Consider the following 16,404-nt stretch of genomic DNA (forward strand, 5'->3'; position numbering starts at 1 on the left):
GTCAAATTTAGCATCATTTTTCAACAAAAATTGCTCAAGCCAAGAAGAAATGTTTTGAATGTTTAGATGGGTAATAATGAGGTCTACAGCACTCCCAAACCAAGTAGTTTTAACCCAGTTGCAAAGTAAGAAAAGATGCTCTAAAGTCTTGGTATCTTCCCCACAAATTGGACAAACTGGATTTACAGCACACTTACGTTTAAATAAGGCTTCTTTATAAGCTAAAGCTTTGTTAAGAATGCGCCAAAGAAAGCTTTTAATTTTTGGTATGGTTTTTAGTTTCCAGACTGTTGACAGATTCTTGGCTTTACTTTCTTGGAAGTAGAAGCTTGGGTAACCAAATTGTTGCCATCAGTAGTAGCTTGTTTTAATCTGTAACCATCCCTTACACTATAAACTCCATTCTTGGACAGGGTCCAAACAAGAGAATCAGACCAGGGAGTGCTTCATAGGGGGATCTACAGCACAGAGTTATCAACCTGCTCAGAGATGTTAGTAAGATCCCACAATCTATCTTGGATAAGTTCAGCAACTACCATATCTTGATTCTGAGATGAGTTGATACCCATAGGCATTCTAAAATTTTTCATGCCAAGGATTTAGGGGTCTTTCCACACATCTATATAATGTCTCCCCTGCCAACTTGCCAACACATATTCTCTTTTAAGAACTTCCCACTAGTGAGTATACTATCCCAAACCCAAGACGCTTTAGAACACTTTTTTGGTTTCATAAAAGAAGTATAAGGGAAATAAATACTTTTCAATAATTTCACCGAGAAACTATCAGGATGTTGCAAGATCCACCAAGCAGTTTTGGCATGTAATGCATCATTAAATCCCATGAAGTCCTTGAACCCCAAACCCCCATCTTTCTTGGATTTTGATAAAGTTTTCCAAGCAATCCAATGGGTTTTTCCAGCACTGTTTGAGTTATCCCAGAAAAAATTTGACACCAAACTATTAAGAGCCATACAAGTATTTTTAGGGAATTTAAAGCAGGATATAGGGTAAGTGAGGATAGCACTAACCATAGCTTTAATTATAGTCTCTCGGCCAGTAAAAATGAGACATTTTTTCTTCCAACCTTGTACTTTCCTTCCCATTTTATCATGAACATAAGCTAGAGCAGAATTTTTCGATCTACCCCAGAGGATAGGGAGACCTAAGTATTTCTATGGGTTGTCTACTTCAGCAATATTCATACATTCCACTAAATCTGATCTTACTCCATCCAGGGTATCTTTTGAGAAAAAGAGGCTTGATTTATCATAATTCACCCTCTACCTAGACACATTATAATAATCCTACAACAGTTTTATAAAAAGACTACATTTATCCAGATTTGCATTTAAGAAAACAGTAGTATCATCAACAAAGAGACTAAGTTATCACTAGCACCCCTGTTAGTGATTTTAATACTAGCCAAAGTTCCATGATTTGCATTAAAGGAAATCATTGAGGAGAGAGCTTTGGAAGTTAGGATAAACAAATAGGGGGACAAAAGATCTCCTTATGTAACACCTCTTTGGGGGTGTAATAGAAGCTATCTTTCGTCCAAACAATTGAATATTGAATTCCACAATTTGAATACAACTCATAATCTAGCTTATCCACTTAGAACAAAAATTCATTTTCAACATGACTCCTTTAATAAACTTCCACTCTAGTCTATCATAGGCTTTGTTCATGTCCATCTTGAAGGCTAGCTCAACTTTGTCCCTTGAGATTTTGTTTTTCAGATAATGAAAAGCTTCACGTCTTATTATACTATTATCCTGAATAAATTGGTTAGGCATAAAGGCCCTTTGATGTTCAGAGGCACAATCATCAAGAACCACTTTCAATTTATTTGCTAAAACCTTTGTTATAATTTTATAAGCAAAATTGCATGAGCTAATCGACCTAAACTGGGAAACAGTTTCAGGAACATCAACTTTTGGGATTAAGATCAAGTTTGTTTCATTTAGAGGGCCCAATAAATCACCATTATCAAAGAAACTACTAACCATTCTGATAAGAGAGAATCTAACCTCATTCCAAGAAACATGATAGAAATAACCATTGAATCCATTGGGGCCTGGTCCCTTGAAAGCTGCAAGTTGAAATTTAGCTTCCTTGATTTCAATCTCATAGATGGGTTAAGTTAGGATTTGATTATGGACATCTAGGATCTTTGGTTGAATGTAATAAAAAACTATGTCAAGGTGGTCTTTAGGGTTACTAGTGAATAGTAAAGAGTAAACACTAGAGATGAAGCTTACTATTTCATCTTCCTTATCCACCCAGTTATTGGACTAATCCTTCAACTTAACTACAAGGTTATGCTGCCTTCATACCATTATAGACCGATGAAAGAATTTTGTACTTAAATCACCAACTTGCAACAAATTTTTCCTGCCCGTTGCCACCAGTAGATTTCTTCTGTTTTCTAGACCTCCTCTAACTCAGCACTAATTCTTTCAATGTTACACGTTGATTCAAGCGTATAAATATCAGCTTTTAGTTCTTCAATCTTTGACGTCATACTAGCAATTAGTCTCCTATTATTGGAAACACTTCTTTACTTCATTTGATCAAACTAGATCTGCATCTGTCAAGGCAGTTAACAAAGGATATAATTTCATTGGATCCTTTGTCCACTTCAATCTACAAACGCTTCCTAATATTATTTAAGAAATTGGGATGAGAAAGCCAAATCGCTTCAAACTTGAAAGTCCTAGGAGTTTTAACATCATCATAATGAAGAACCACCAAAAACATATGATGGTCAGAAGCAATTGGTTCCAAGTAAATAGCGAGAGCTTTCGGAAAAGTTCTTTAAACTCAACATTACAACACTCGATCTAACCTTTCTTTGACATGGTCACTTTCAACCCGTTGGCTGCACCACGTGAATCTAGCTCCCTTAGCTTCAATACACACTAATGTGTAGGTCCTGTACATTATATTTTGAGTCCAATATATATATTTATATGAGTTGCACTACCTTTGGGTCTTGTATATAAATTTCAAATAAATTAAACATGAACTTTATGGGCAAGAAAAAAGTAAAGCATTTTGGATGGAAACAAGATAAAAACATAATAAGTGCATTCGAATTGGACCAAAATTATTATCATTCATAAATTTGCACGTTGATACACATTCTTATGATTTTTGTGTGATAAAGGGGTTAATTAGAATATCGCACTTGCTATAATGGTGACCATATCATCATCAAGTATCTTCACTAAAAGTGGATGATAAATAGCCATGTCATGTTCCACCACCACCAACATCATTCCCATTCCACTTCACATTATCAATTGCTGGCCGCTGTAACTTCAACATGTACACCATGCCCAATTTCCTTTTTTTCTCTTCTCTTCTTCTTCTTTTTTTTTTATTTTGGAAATTCGTTTAACTAGACATGTGTTTTTGTTTTTGCTTTTTTTAAGGGTTAATATCGTTGCTAAACCTTACAACTTAATTTAATTTTTGTTTTGGTCTCTGTAGTTTTATAAGGACTTAATCTGAGTTTAAATATAAGAAGAATCAAAACCAAAACTTAATAAAAGTGCATGGGCCATTTGTTAAACTCAAATTAAAAAAACTATGAAACTATAAGGATCAAGACTAAAATTATCACATTACAATAACTGACAATAGTATTAATATTTTTTTACATAGATTATATATATAGATTTTTTTAATATTCAAAAAGAAAGTGATACAGATTAAAGAGTAGCAAACACTACCAAAAAAAAAAAGACTTTCAGTGGCAACATTAAGATTTGCTGCTAAAAATCTTGACTATAAATGTTACCGTTGAAAGTGTACTTTTAGTAGTGACTTTTCAAAGTTGCCGCTGAACATAATTTTCAAAAGTGAGACTTTTAGCGGTGATTAGTTATGTGCGGCAAGTCAACATGTCGCCACTAAAAGCACCTTTCAGCAACGACACTGAATATCAGCTAAGAAAGTCTATTTGTAACTTTTTATTATTATTTTAAGTTTTTTGAAAAAGCTATCTTATTTAGACAATAATTTTGTTCATTAATATAACTTGTTATCATATCAAAAAATATATATATAATTTGTTATGACAAAATAAAGCATTTTCACATGTTATTGTGTTAGAAAGAGAGAGAGAAAGATAATACAGTGTGTGTAAGAGTAAAAGAGAGGGAAAAAGGAAGGAATAAGTGTGTGTATAAAAGCAAGATATTATAATTAGGTGTGTGAGAGAGTTAAATAATTATGATAAAATTTATAATTAAATTTTATTGTTTTTTAATACTATTTTCATGTTTGATAAATATAAATATTAAAATAAATAATATAATAGCTTAAATAATTAGAAATAAAAAAACATAACACAAATAATATTGTATGAATTATATTTTTTTATACAAAATTGATATTATAAATAAATATTTTAATCAAATAAGAAAATAAAATATAAATATCTAATAATAATATTATTATTTAACAATGTTTAATATATTATCCTTTAATATTGACTTTTTATCGCCGTTGAAAGTCTATTTCAATATCTTATATATCACTATTATATATATATATATAATTTTATAATAATTATCATTAGATTCATTTCGGCTCAATGACAAGAAGAAAGGACACAAAAGGAGGAGGTTAGGATTTTGAATCACAAAAGAACTGTATTTAAAGTGATAATATCTAATTGGCGATGTGACACATCGAGGAGGGGACATATGGCATAAGCGAGGTGGTGAGTGACATGGCGATGGTCGGCAATAATGTGGTAGCAGCAATGTTGGTCCTAATTTTCTCCGGTGACACTTTCAGCAGTGAGAAAAAGGTCTTCAAAGGGCGGAATGGTATTTTAGCGGGAACTCTTCTCGCTGCTCAAACTATACTTTCGATGACTCACCTTGTTACTACTGAAAATCAATTTTTTTGTAGTGAAAGTATATGTAAGAATATACAAAAGACAGTTTACTTATCTTTTGTCTTGCCCAGTTCTCATGTATTCATCTCTAATTTCTCTTATAAACTCTACAAAAACTTTACAGTAAGAAACTTGAGACTCTAGAGAATTTGCCCTCTCTTATTATACTACTATTTGATTTCTTCAAACATCAGCAAAATTGAAATTGAAGTAATAGTTAAATTAAAGAGGAAAAGTAAAGAGATCAAAGACGAGATCCACAAGACAGAGAATCCAAAACATAATGCCATGTTGTGTGTGTCCCTTCCTCCCCCTCTTTCTGTGTGTGTATGTATGTATATGAGTTGTAAGTTGCCATCTTTTATCCTAGAAAGCATACTTGTGGGAAAAGCTTAAATATGAATACTCCCTACCTGACAGAGAATAGTTTTAAATCCAAAATGACTTGAGAATAATCTGAGTTATACCCAAAAAAAGTTGCCATCTTTTTATTCAAATAATAAATATATGAATGTCCAAAATTTATTATGTACTGCACACAGTCACATAATTAACTGCATGCATGGAAGTATGAACTTGAAGCTGTCTATACCCACTAAAAACATATGAGTAATTTATCTTACAAAAGTGAATCCACACACATCAGACATCATACTACTTCCGCGGGAGGCTTCAATATCATCATGCATTGAAAAGCTACAAAAGGAAGAGGAACAGATAAATAAACATAATTATGGGATTTATGATCATGAGACGTGCAGACCTCCATGTAATTAAACTGCATATATATAGATGCATATGCACCGCGAACAATATATATGAGAAGAATTAACATCATTGATCCTCTATTTGATTAAAAATTCAGCTTTAACAGTATATGTCGTATGTAAAATTCAGTTGCATTATTATTACCTTGCAAAAATATATGTTGCTTGAATTCCAAAGTGGCACAAATTCAGTTTGAATCCCACCTTATCAAAAAAAATACTCCTGCAAAGAGACATCCTAATTGCAAAGCCTCGATTTGAATTAAACAGTTACTCGAATACCTGATAATAAAATCTAGGAAAAGTGCCGGACACCAGGTGTCCTAAAGGGTTGTAGAAAAAATATATGCACATTAAGCTATAAAGCAGTCATAGGGCAGCTCTCCTTTGGCAAGAAATTCCATGAAAGCTTCATGAACTGATCATTATCGTCATTATATTTCCTGCCAGCAAAGAGAAGCCCTGTGTCTTTGCTTATTCTCCTTATCTCTTCTATTTGCTTCTGCACTTTCACATCAACTTAAGCATGCACGAGGATATACTAGGGTTTGAGTTGTAGAGTGATCTTTATACTGTTATGGCATCGAGTGGTCACTATCCATGCATGGTCTGGCTTGCTCATCCATGACCGGAAATGTCCCCTTGATTTCTCAGAAAATAAATTGATTCATGCATCTTTCAGTCCACTTTTGTTCATATGCTTGTGGGGTCAATTCAAAAGGGATAAAAGTTAATCTCTCCATTTTCTGTTAAACAGAATATGCTTTTGTCTTATTTCTTTTACCTCCTTTAGCCCATAGCTTTTCTATAGGCTGGCTTTTCAGTTTAACCAAACCCAAGCATGGGAAACATATTTTAGGTTCTTGAGTCACGTTAACGTAACTAGCCATGTTTATAGCTAGATTCTTAATCTGATTTTGCTTGGTGATTGTGCTTATGATAATATGTTTACTAATGTACTCCTCCGGTCCTTAATATAGGACCCAATTGGTAAGTTAGTTTTGGTCCTAAATATAAGACTCATTTATCATATTTATTAATTTTCTCTAAATTACCCCTATGGATACCCCTTCAACCGTAATCAAGTAGAAGAAAAAGAGAGGGTATTAAGAAAGATGATTATGATATTTTAAGAAAAACGTGTCATATTTCTTATAATTAACTAATTTAAGCACTCTAGTCCTCAATATAAGACCCATTTAACTAATTTGATTAGATTAAGAAAGTTAGGTAAGTTAGTTAATTATAAGAAATATGACACATTTTTCCTAAAACACCATAATCATCTTTTTTAATACCTCCCTTCCCTCTTTTATTTGGTTATGGTTGGGAGAGTATCCATATGGGTAATTTAGAGAAAATTGATAAATATGATAAATGAGTCTTATATTTAGGACCAAAACCAACTCAACAATTAGATCCTATATTAAGGATCGGAGGATTATAACCAATAACTAATCATAATAAAATACCATAACCGCACAATTATTGTGTGCGTGTCTAACAACTCTTTCAAGCTAGGCTACTCGTTGGCAGTCAATTGTTTAAGGTGTTTGTATATATAACTTACACTGATATATTTGGTTACTGATATTATTTACTCATTTGTTGAAGTTAAGTATCCATTTTGAACATCATGATATGTGGTTATTAACGTACATCAGTATATCAGAATGTATTCTTTCGACAAGCTTTAAAATCTATTGAAATCCTTAGGGTAATTTTGCGTGAAAGTTGCTGCTGATGAACTTGTCTGCAATTGTAATTTGATGTTGTTTATAATGAATAGAAACTCAGATTTCTTAGGGGAAATCCTATGTAATACTCCTCCGGCACTTAATGCAAGACTTAATTATTGAGTTAATCTTGGTTCTAAATGTAAAACTTACCTATCACATTTATTAATTTTTTCTAAATTACCCTTACTGATATTTTCTCAACCATAATCAGGTAAAAGAGGGAGGAAGGATAATAAAGAAAATGATTATGGCATTTTAGCCAAAAAAAAAATATTATATTTCTTATAATTAACTAACTTATTTAATGTTCTTAACCTAATCAAATTAGTCAAATTAGTCTTATATTAATGATTGAAATAGTAGTTTATAAGGACTAAAGAAACATATAATTTCTTGTAAAGTTGGTAATATGGTTGTTTAGGCAAAAAGATCCTAATTAAATCCGGAGGAAATAGATGCTAAAATTTAAGTTCAAGTCTACACTTTTAATATACCCCCCATAATATATTGTTAGCAACATTCTTCACTTCCTCATACAGACATTAACCTCTTCTATTTATATTTTATACCACCTTCGTTTCTTAATATAAAAGTAAGTTAAATAATTGATAGAAATTATGCAATTAAAGTTACTAAATTATTTAATGGGAAAATTGGTAAAAAAAAAATCCTTGGTTGAAATTTTAATTGGCCAAAAAGATCTGAATTTGAGTAAGTGCAACTATGATCCGTGATGCAACATGTCTATCGCTATGTGCAACATGTCTTTTGTTGGGTGCAAATAACTTCCGTATTGATCATTGTTGCACATTATTGATGATATATTGCACACAACAAAAGATATATTACACTTACAAATCATAGTTACACTTACTCAAATTCAGATCTTTTTGGCCAATTAAAATTTCAACCAGGGATTTTTTTACCAATTTTTTCTTATTTAATTATACATATATTATATGATCTTTTTAAAATATTTATGCGTATCGTTAGGCTATATATCAATTTATAAATAACACAAATAAATTTGGAAAAAAAGATAAATATAAATAATTTAAAATAATTTAGTAACTTTTTCAATTTTTTTAAATTAATCAATTAGGTCTTATACTAAAAGCAGAAATTAGTACTCTCTTTTTCTTTTTTACCTTTTTTTTTTTCCCTCACTCAGTCCTCCTTCTCTTTCCTGCCCTTCCTTTCTGGTCCTTTTTTCCCCCTCATTCTTTTCTCTTGCCTAGACGCTCCCTATGTCCCAAAAAAGCCTGATTACACACACGTGTCGAGATGTGTGATTGTTCTTAAGGTAATTCCTAGTAAAACAATGTGTGAAAACAATGAGTTAACTTCGGCTCCTGAGATTAAAGAAATGAAGACAAACTACGACTCTCTAAAACCATTTTAAAAGAAATTGAAGTTGAGCCTAAATTTATCCATTTAGAAGCCGACAGAGTGGAGAACAAATTTCTCATCACAGAAACTATAGTAAAATCCATAGATTTTTAAGAATATGAAAAAGATAAGACTGTATATTAGGAAACTTGTAAAAATCGTATTTTCATCACAATCACTGGGATTATGGCTTTCATAGATTGGAATCATCGTCAAATTATTTTAAAACTTGAAATTAAGGCAGAAAATTTACGATATGAAGGTGAAGTAGGAAAGAAAAGAAATTAGAGATGCCAAAACGATGGGTGAAAATTAAACTATAATTTTAAAAATAATTTTACGAGATATTAAGAATGTGAAAAAACACTTTTAAAAAAGTTTTTTTTTTCAAAAAATGAAGTAAACACCCCTTAAAAGTTTTTCAATCCCTTAAAGGTTTTTCAGTCCCAAAAAAAAATCCCTTAAAGGTTTTTCAACATGGAGAAGTAAAAAAATGGGAGAATAACCCCAAAAAAAAGTTAAAAATTACTAAATTTCAAATTAGGTTTAATAACAATACTAAATTTCTAAATAACAACAAATTTTTGTTAATATTTCTTATTTGACATTTACAAATTTTTAATTTTTTTTTGTCATTCTCTCTAAAAAAAATCTAATCCCTTTCAATATCATCCTTATAATGTAAATTTTTTTATAAATTTGGTCCAAATAATTTGTCAAAGTTAAAAATCAGTCCCTTCTCCGTCATACACGATGCATAGTGCAGAGCCTCCTCAATCTCGTCGTGAAATCTCTTGAAATGCAGAGCAAGCAGGGTAATTGATCGACTGAATAGATAACTGAACATTGAAAGCCTATAGAGAGAGAGAGAGTTGTTTTTGAGGGAGTTTGATCAAGAGGTTGAGTGAGAAGAAGAGAACAACTGAGGAGATCGAAAGACTGAGAGGTATAATGGTTGAGAACGAGAAGATAAAGAGGGTGAAGAAGAGAAGCAAATAACGAGGATCGAATGTGCGAGAGTAACAGAAAGTACTGAAGAAGCTGATTAAATAGCGTGAATTGCAAATGTCCCTAGAGCAATATTCGTCATTTGAGTTTTATGAACCAGCCGTACAGGTATGGGTTTGCATTCTCTGACTTGCTTTCTTTTCTGATAGATCAACAGTGATGTCAAATGATTAATTCATGGATGGATTTGCCTTTGTTTATTTATCTGTAGAACCAAAGTTCCTATAATTTGTGATGGGGATCATGTTTTGGTAAGCATAACACTGCTATATACGGATGCCATATACTCCACATTAAGTTTATAAACTTTCATGATCAACCAACCATGTATAATAGGAATTAGCAATGCATAACATAGCATATATTACCCATGTTTTATTTATTTACATCACTGCCAGGCACATTCATGGCACAACGCTATGCTCAAGTTATCTCTGGTGACAGTATACATGTTCATGAACATGTATTTAAGTTATTCCCAGATTGAACATACGTACGTACCCTGTATGCCCTACACGCATCTACAGATTGAACATAATCTTAATAGCATTGCCACCACGAGCACTAGTTTCAAAAGCTTCTTCCACCTCCTTCTGAGAGAACCCAAACCTGTGAGTGATAAGGGGTTTCACGTCTATCTTCCCTCTCCTCAAAAACTCCAGGTAAAGACGCCATGTGTTCTTGTAACGAAAAATTCCAATTACATCAACTTCCCTGTATTTGGGACGAAACAATGTTAATAGTTTTGAATATTATAATGTGTGTGTGTGTGTGTAGAAAAGTTAAAACAAGGTTTAGACAGCTAAGGACATACTGGTATTTAAGGATATCTATGTTTACCAAAACTTTACAATATTGTTACATGGCATTTGTTGATTTCATTTCTTCATGCCTATGAAATCTCTTTACTTTTGATCCTCACAACTCTTTGCCCTCATTCCAAATGAATGTTGAGAATTATTGTTCTCATGTTCTCAAAATCATTGAAACAGAAAATGTTGGGCATCACTATTGCATATAGTATTGTTGGTTAGAATGGCAAGTCTACAAGTACAAGCTTCAGGGATAGTACTAAAGAAGCATGAGCTAGGAGATAGAAGAAAATCTTGAAATTCAAGTGCTTTTTAAAGTATAATATCATTTCTAATGAGTTTTCCTAAAACAAAATATGCAATCTTCAATGTTAAAATTTAGTTCCAATGTAATAAACATTCATGTCCGAAGGAAGGTTTTTCATGCAAAAAAGTTGATTTCTCACTCATGTATACTCAAACCAAGAATCATACCTTGTTGTGGTAGCGTGCATGAGTGGAATAGTCATTTCACTATGACCCATTCCCACTAGGCACACTTTGCCACCTGCATGAGTGGCATTCAATGCAGTAGTCATAGTTTTGTTGAAACCTGCACATTCAAAGCTAATATCCACCCTAACTCTCATAGCCTTATGAATCTGTGCAACTTATTCATTCACATCCTGCAAGGTTGCACATTTACTTGTTTCATCAGTGTTTAATGACATGGTATGACAAGTTGTTGGACTGTGGAGAGGCATATTAAAATTGGGAGTTACGAGTACAAGCAAAAGGAATAAAAAACGAGTGAAAACAACACTACTTGCTCTGCTAATGCAAAGGTTAGTAACTATTTTAAAACATAGATTTCTGGGAGTAAAAAGGCAAAACGTATCAAAGTAATCGAGTTGCATGTTAGATTAGTCATCTTTCTTCATTCATATTCAAAATTTATTTGCCAATCGACACACCAGCAGATACTAAATGTCATGCAGATTATTAATAACAGTTGTACCTCAATTTTTGTTGAAACTTTAATAATCTCATCAGCCCCAAGTGTTTTTGCAACAGACAAACGATGCTCATCCACATCTACAATGATAATCCTGGGTGCCCCGAAAGCACGAGCTGACAGCATTGTGACAAGTCCAATGGGTCCTGCTCCCATGATCAGTACATTTGTTTCTGGTCCAACGCTAGCTCGGCGGCAAGCATAAACACCAACACTTAGGGGTTCACACATTGCCCCCTCCTCTAAGCTCAAATTGTCTGGTAGTTTAAAATAGAGGTCTGCAGGATGCACTATCTACCAAAAGAAAAGTTCAGCTCAAACATTGGTTTTGATTTGAGTAGATTTACACACTTAACCACAGGCATAGACAGACACATAGAGTAACACCTCAGAAATGGGTTAGAGTAAGGACTTAAAGCATAATCTCAACTTTTTATTCGTAAATATTTTAGACAGTAATTTTTGTCCTATGTAACCAGTATATGCACTTCCAAACTGTTGGACGCTTTCAACCCTGTCAGCATGTTGTTCTGACTATTAGGCATTTTACCCGGCTTGTTATACCTTCGCATACCTTCTTAGGTAAAAGTAAAATTACTGTCACGACCAAAAAGGCCCAAAATGAACACATTTTGACACACTAACCATTGAATGAGTTGATGCTTTCTTGGATCAATGATAAGTAAATACAGGAGTGTGTTTTCTGTCCCTAAATTATGTCAGTAAACAGTGTCATTATTACTCCTCAATAAATCATGGACAAGCTACAATTCACACTTGGGCAGTTAAATTTTTTGAAGCCCATCTTCTCCATGTTGTTTCTACTAAATCGACAAAATTTATCATTGTCAACTCTATTCTGGATAGGGTCACCTTTGATTTCTCTTACGTAGAACTGTTAAGAATCAAATGACAAACTGTTTCCATTAATACGAAAGTAGGACCAGAACATATTAAAATATGATCGAATGGATAAGTGTACATGGATAAGTGTACATATTGTGTTTTGTGCTTTGCTAAGCATATAATCATCCATGTATGTCTTTCTATCATCAGAAATGATAAGCCATATTAACATTATTTAGAGAACTTTGAGGAGCTATGAATTCTTTTAAACCTAGTTAGCAAGGGAACCGTGAACTGGTGGAGTAGCAAAGAACTTCATATCAGGGCATAAATTATATTGACCTTGTTTGCAGGGGCCACAATGTGCGCAACTGATTCCAGGCTCAATTGCCACGCGGTCACCGGGTATGAGATTTTTAACCTCACTACCAACTTCTTCTATGATCCCTGCACACTCATGGCCAATCACCATTGGTTCTTTCACTACAAAATCTGCTATTCTCATTGTCTGCACATAGATAAAATCAAAACTTGATAGTGGAAAGAACCTGGAGATATGAAGGGGATAATTTATAGAATAATTATTTCTTGTATACTTTATGTGACATGATTCTGATGCAGCAGAAGAATGTTTACCTTGAGGTAGTGAACATCACTGGCACAGATGCCAACAGCTTTCATTCAAATTCTGACATGATAGGGACCTTTCGATATGTAAAAAGAAGTGAGTCAATGAAATTGAGCAGGATTTCACTGACAAGCGAAGATTGGCTATATTAATGTCAAAAGGAAATAAAGACTCGCTCAAGTGAGGGAGAATAGATACCAAGAGCAGGAAGCTTGAAAGGTTGAATCTTGAGGGTGTTTATGCCAACAAGCCAAGTGGCCATATTTTCTTCTCCATGAGCTTCACCACCCTTGCCCATTGGCTTTCTGCGACTCTTTCTTCCCCTCTCTCAACTAAATGAAACACAGAAACAGTGAGGCCTATGGGGCTTCTAGCTAATCACCACAGGACATCAATTCATGATATTTATATGCTGGTCTCTTTCTATATACAAGTCTCTTCAATTCATTGCATGTTATCAAAAATGATCATGGGCTATGTTTGTGAATGAATCAGCCATTCTCATCCATATATGTCGATATGATATGTCTCTTCAAATTCAGATGCATCCTTGCGTGGAGCTCAATTAATCAGGAAGTGAGCTATTTCAAACTATATTAGACTCATTGTACCTCTATGGAATGATTAAATGTTGATAAGGATAGAAATGCTGCCTACTGATACGACCTTCAATAGGATGTATCTGGAAGTACTCAACAATTTAGTCGATAGTTTGATCTCGTAAATACTTTGTATCAGTGATAACACTCTATTATCATTTGCCCTTTTTAGATGCCTCGTTTCGAGTAAGTACTGACTTTTTTAAAATAAAAAGACAAATGAAAGATTATGCACATTTAATTCAATGGTTATCTTCTGGTGTCTATCAAAAGAAATTACACTTTTAACATATCATTTAATGTCTTATCACTATGGCACGAACAATATTATTAGGTGTTCAATTGTTGGTGGTTCTTAAAACCACCATCAACAAAAATTAGGGCTGAGAAAGTAGTTGTAGATTACAAAATAAATGGTCTAGTATTCTTTGATTAGTTTAATTTTTAAAGTAAACAAGTTTTTTTCCCCTTGGCTATAGTGCATTAATCTCAAATTTAATTAATTCATTAAAATATTTTTTTGTCGTTTATGATAATAGGATTATATGATAATTTTTAGATATATTTTCAAAGAAGGGTCTAGTAAGCATCTTTGGACATCAAATGGGTGCAATGCCTCATAATCAAGTAACAAAAAACTAGATCAAATGCTAAACTAGTCAAGATAGTGATTCAAGATTAGTGGGTCAGATCAGAGTTAGATTGGTAACATTGAAAGTAATATAATTTAATTAAAATGAGTAAAAATATTCATATTTTAATTATAAAAAACAATATTTATTTTTTCGACTGGTTGCTCATATTACAAAATATTTGTCAGGATATTACAAAATATTTATCTATATAAAAATTTTTGCTTATTTTTATTTCTATTTTCTCCTTTTTATCCCCCTCTTACCCAATGAAATATTTTTCTTTTTAGAGAGAATTATAATCAAGTCCCATGCCAGAGAAATAACTATTAAAAGGTCTAATAACAATCTGAGCAGCCTATAATTACAAGTTTTAAAGCGGAGAATAACAACTTCTGAGACTTATTTTGTAATTTTTTTTTTCTCGTATTGGACTTCATTGTAATTTCCCTTTCTTTTTATTATTTTATCTCTTTCTTCTCTCTTCCATCAGTAACATTTTTCATGACACATATCACGAGGTTAGCTTTTTCTTCTTCTCCTCTTCCTTGAATAATGAGCATGGCAGATTCAGATTTGCTCCTTAAAACACACGTCTCTTCTCTTTCTTTTATTCAAGTTAGTTCCTTCTTTCTTTTTCAAACACAGGCGATAAACAATAACTATTTTTCTTCTCCGTACATCCATTCTACTCTATTACTTATCTTCCTCCTTGCCTTTGACTCTTCCATGAGCATATCGGCTTCGAAACAGCACATAACAGACTTCCAATGGATCTTCCTTTCCATTATTTTCTCTGCTTCCACCACTTGTCTCAGTAGTGTCCATGGCTTCTCTGGCAAAAAGTGAGAAGGTGAGAGTGAAAAAGAACTTAATGAAAAAAAAAGGAAAGAATTAGAGAGAGGGACCTACTGTGGATAATATTTATTGAAAAGGATTTTAAAAACTATAATTATTTAGAAAGACCAACTACCAAAATATAAATTTAAAAATACTAATATACTCTTAACCGAATCTCCTGTATTCTCTCTCACCTCATCCTATTATTATCTTATTTTTAAATGAAATAATGGAGAATTCAAACTGAGCGGAATTACAAAGTCAGGAAGCAATTCTAATTAGTAAAATTAAATTAACAATTAACACTAATGAATTTATTTGTCCATCATTTTTTAATTAACAAAACTCTTTTTTTGGATTTTTGGAATAATGAGCCTATTAAAGTTATAAAATTTAATGGTTATTTATTTATTTCATACTGTTATTTTATCTCATGCGTTATAATCCCAATTTAGGATTAAATTGAATCCTCTTAAATAATACAATTACAAATTTAAAAAATAATATAATACTAAATAATAAACAACTTATTCATAACTTATAAAAATAAAAAATATTGTAGCAATTTTTTTTAATGAATGTTACCACTTCATATATTTGGTAAATTTTGCCATGTCATGTATGCTTTTCTTAGACTTTGATATTATTAATATAATACAAGTTCAAGTCTTTTTATATACGAAATTGAACGCTGAGAATTTATTAAGAAAAAATATAGAGAGAAAAGATACAATAAACATTGAACCCAAATAAAAAGCTTTTTTATTCAATATTTGATATTTGGTGTTATTAGGTCAAATTTTATCAAGTCTGACTAGAGATAGCTCTTTCAATTTTATCTTTTATATTTAGGTAGACTCAAATTTGAATTTTGACACTCAAACTATTATTGTCACTTTTATTATGATAAATACCTGTTGATATAATGACTTTTATGTTATTTTTTATTTGAAATTTGTAATTTTATTAACCAATATGATTCAATTTATTTCTAAGGGTTGGATTTATAAATTTATAATTAATGTCCTGAAATAAAATAAGAGTACTTTGGTAAAAAAAAAAAAGACTATGAAATAAATAAATAAAAATGTGGTTGATGTGTATAACTTTGATAAGTTCATCATTCAGAAAGCTTAAACAAAGTTTTATTGATTAAAAATGATAGAAAAATAAATTAATTAGTGTTGGTCATTAATTTAATTTGATTAATTAGAATTGGTTTTGACTTTGTAATTC

The 16,404-nt window shown here is 32.1% G+C and overlaps 1 pseudogene; it reads right to left on the reverse strand.

Annotated features, from left to right (window-relative positions):
* Nucleotides 1-10,104: 10,104 nt before the first annotated feature.
* On the reverse strand, nucleotides 10,105-13,395 carry LOC114739222 (sorbitol dehydrogenase-like; annotated as a pseudogene).
* Between the last annotated feature and the right edge of the window lie 3,009 nt (nucleotides 13,396-16,404).

This window comes from Neltuma alba, unplaced genomic scaffold (assembly GCF_004799145.2).
Source record: "Neltuma alba isolate B1F8T4 unplaced genomic scaffold, ASM479914v2 tig00002821_pilon, whole genome shotgun sequence".
Taxonomy (NCBI): domain Eukaryota; kingdom Viridiplantae; phylum Streptophyta; class Magnoliopsida; order Fabales; family Fabaceae; genus Neltuma; species Neltuma alba.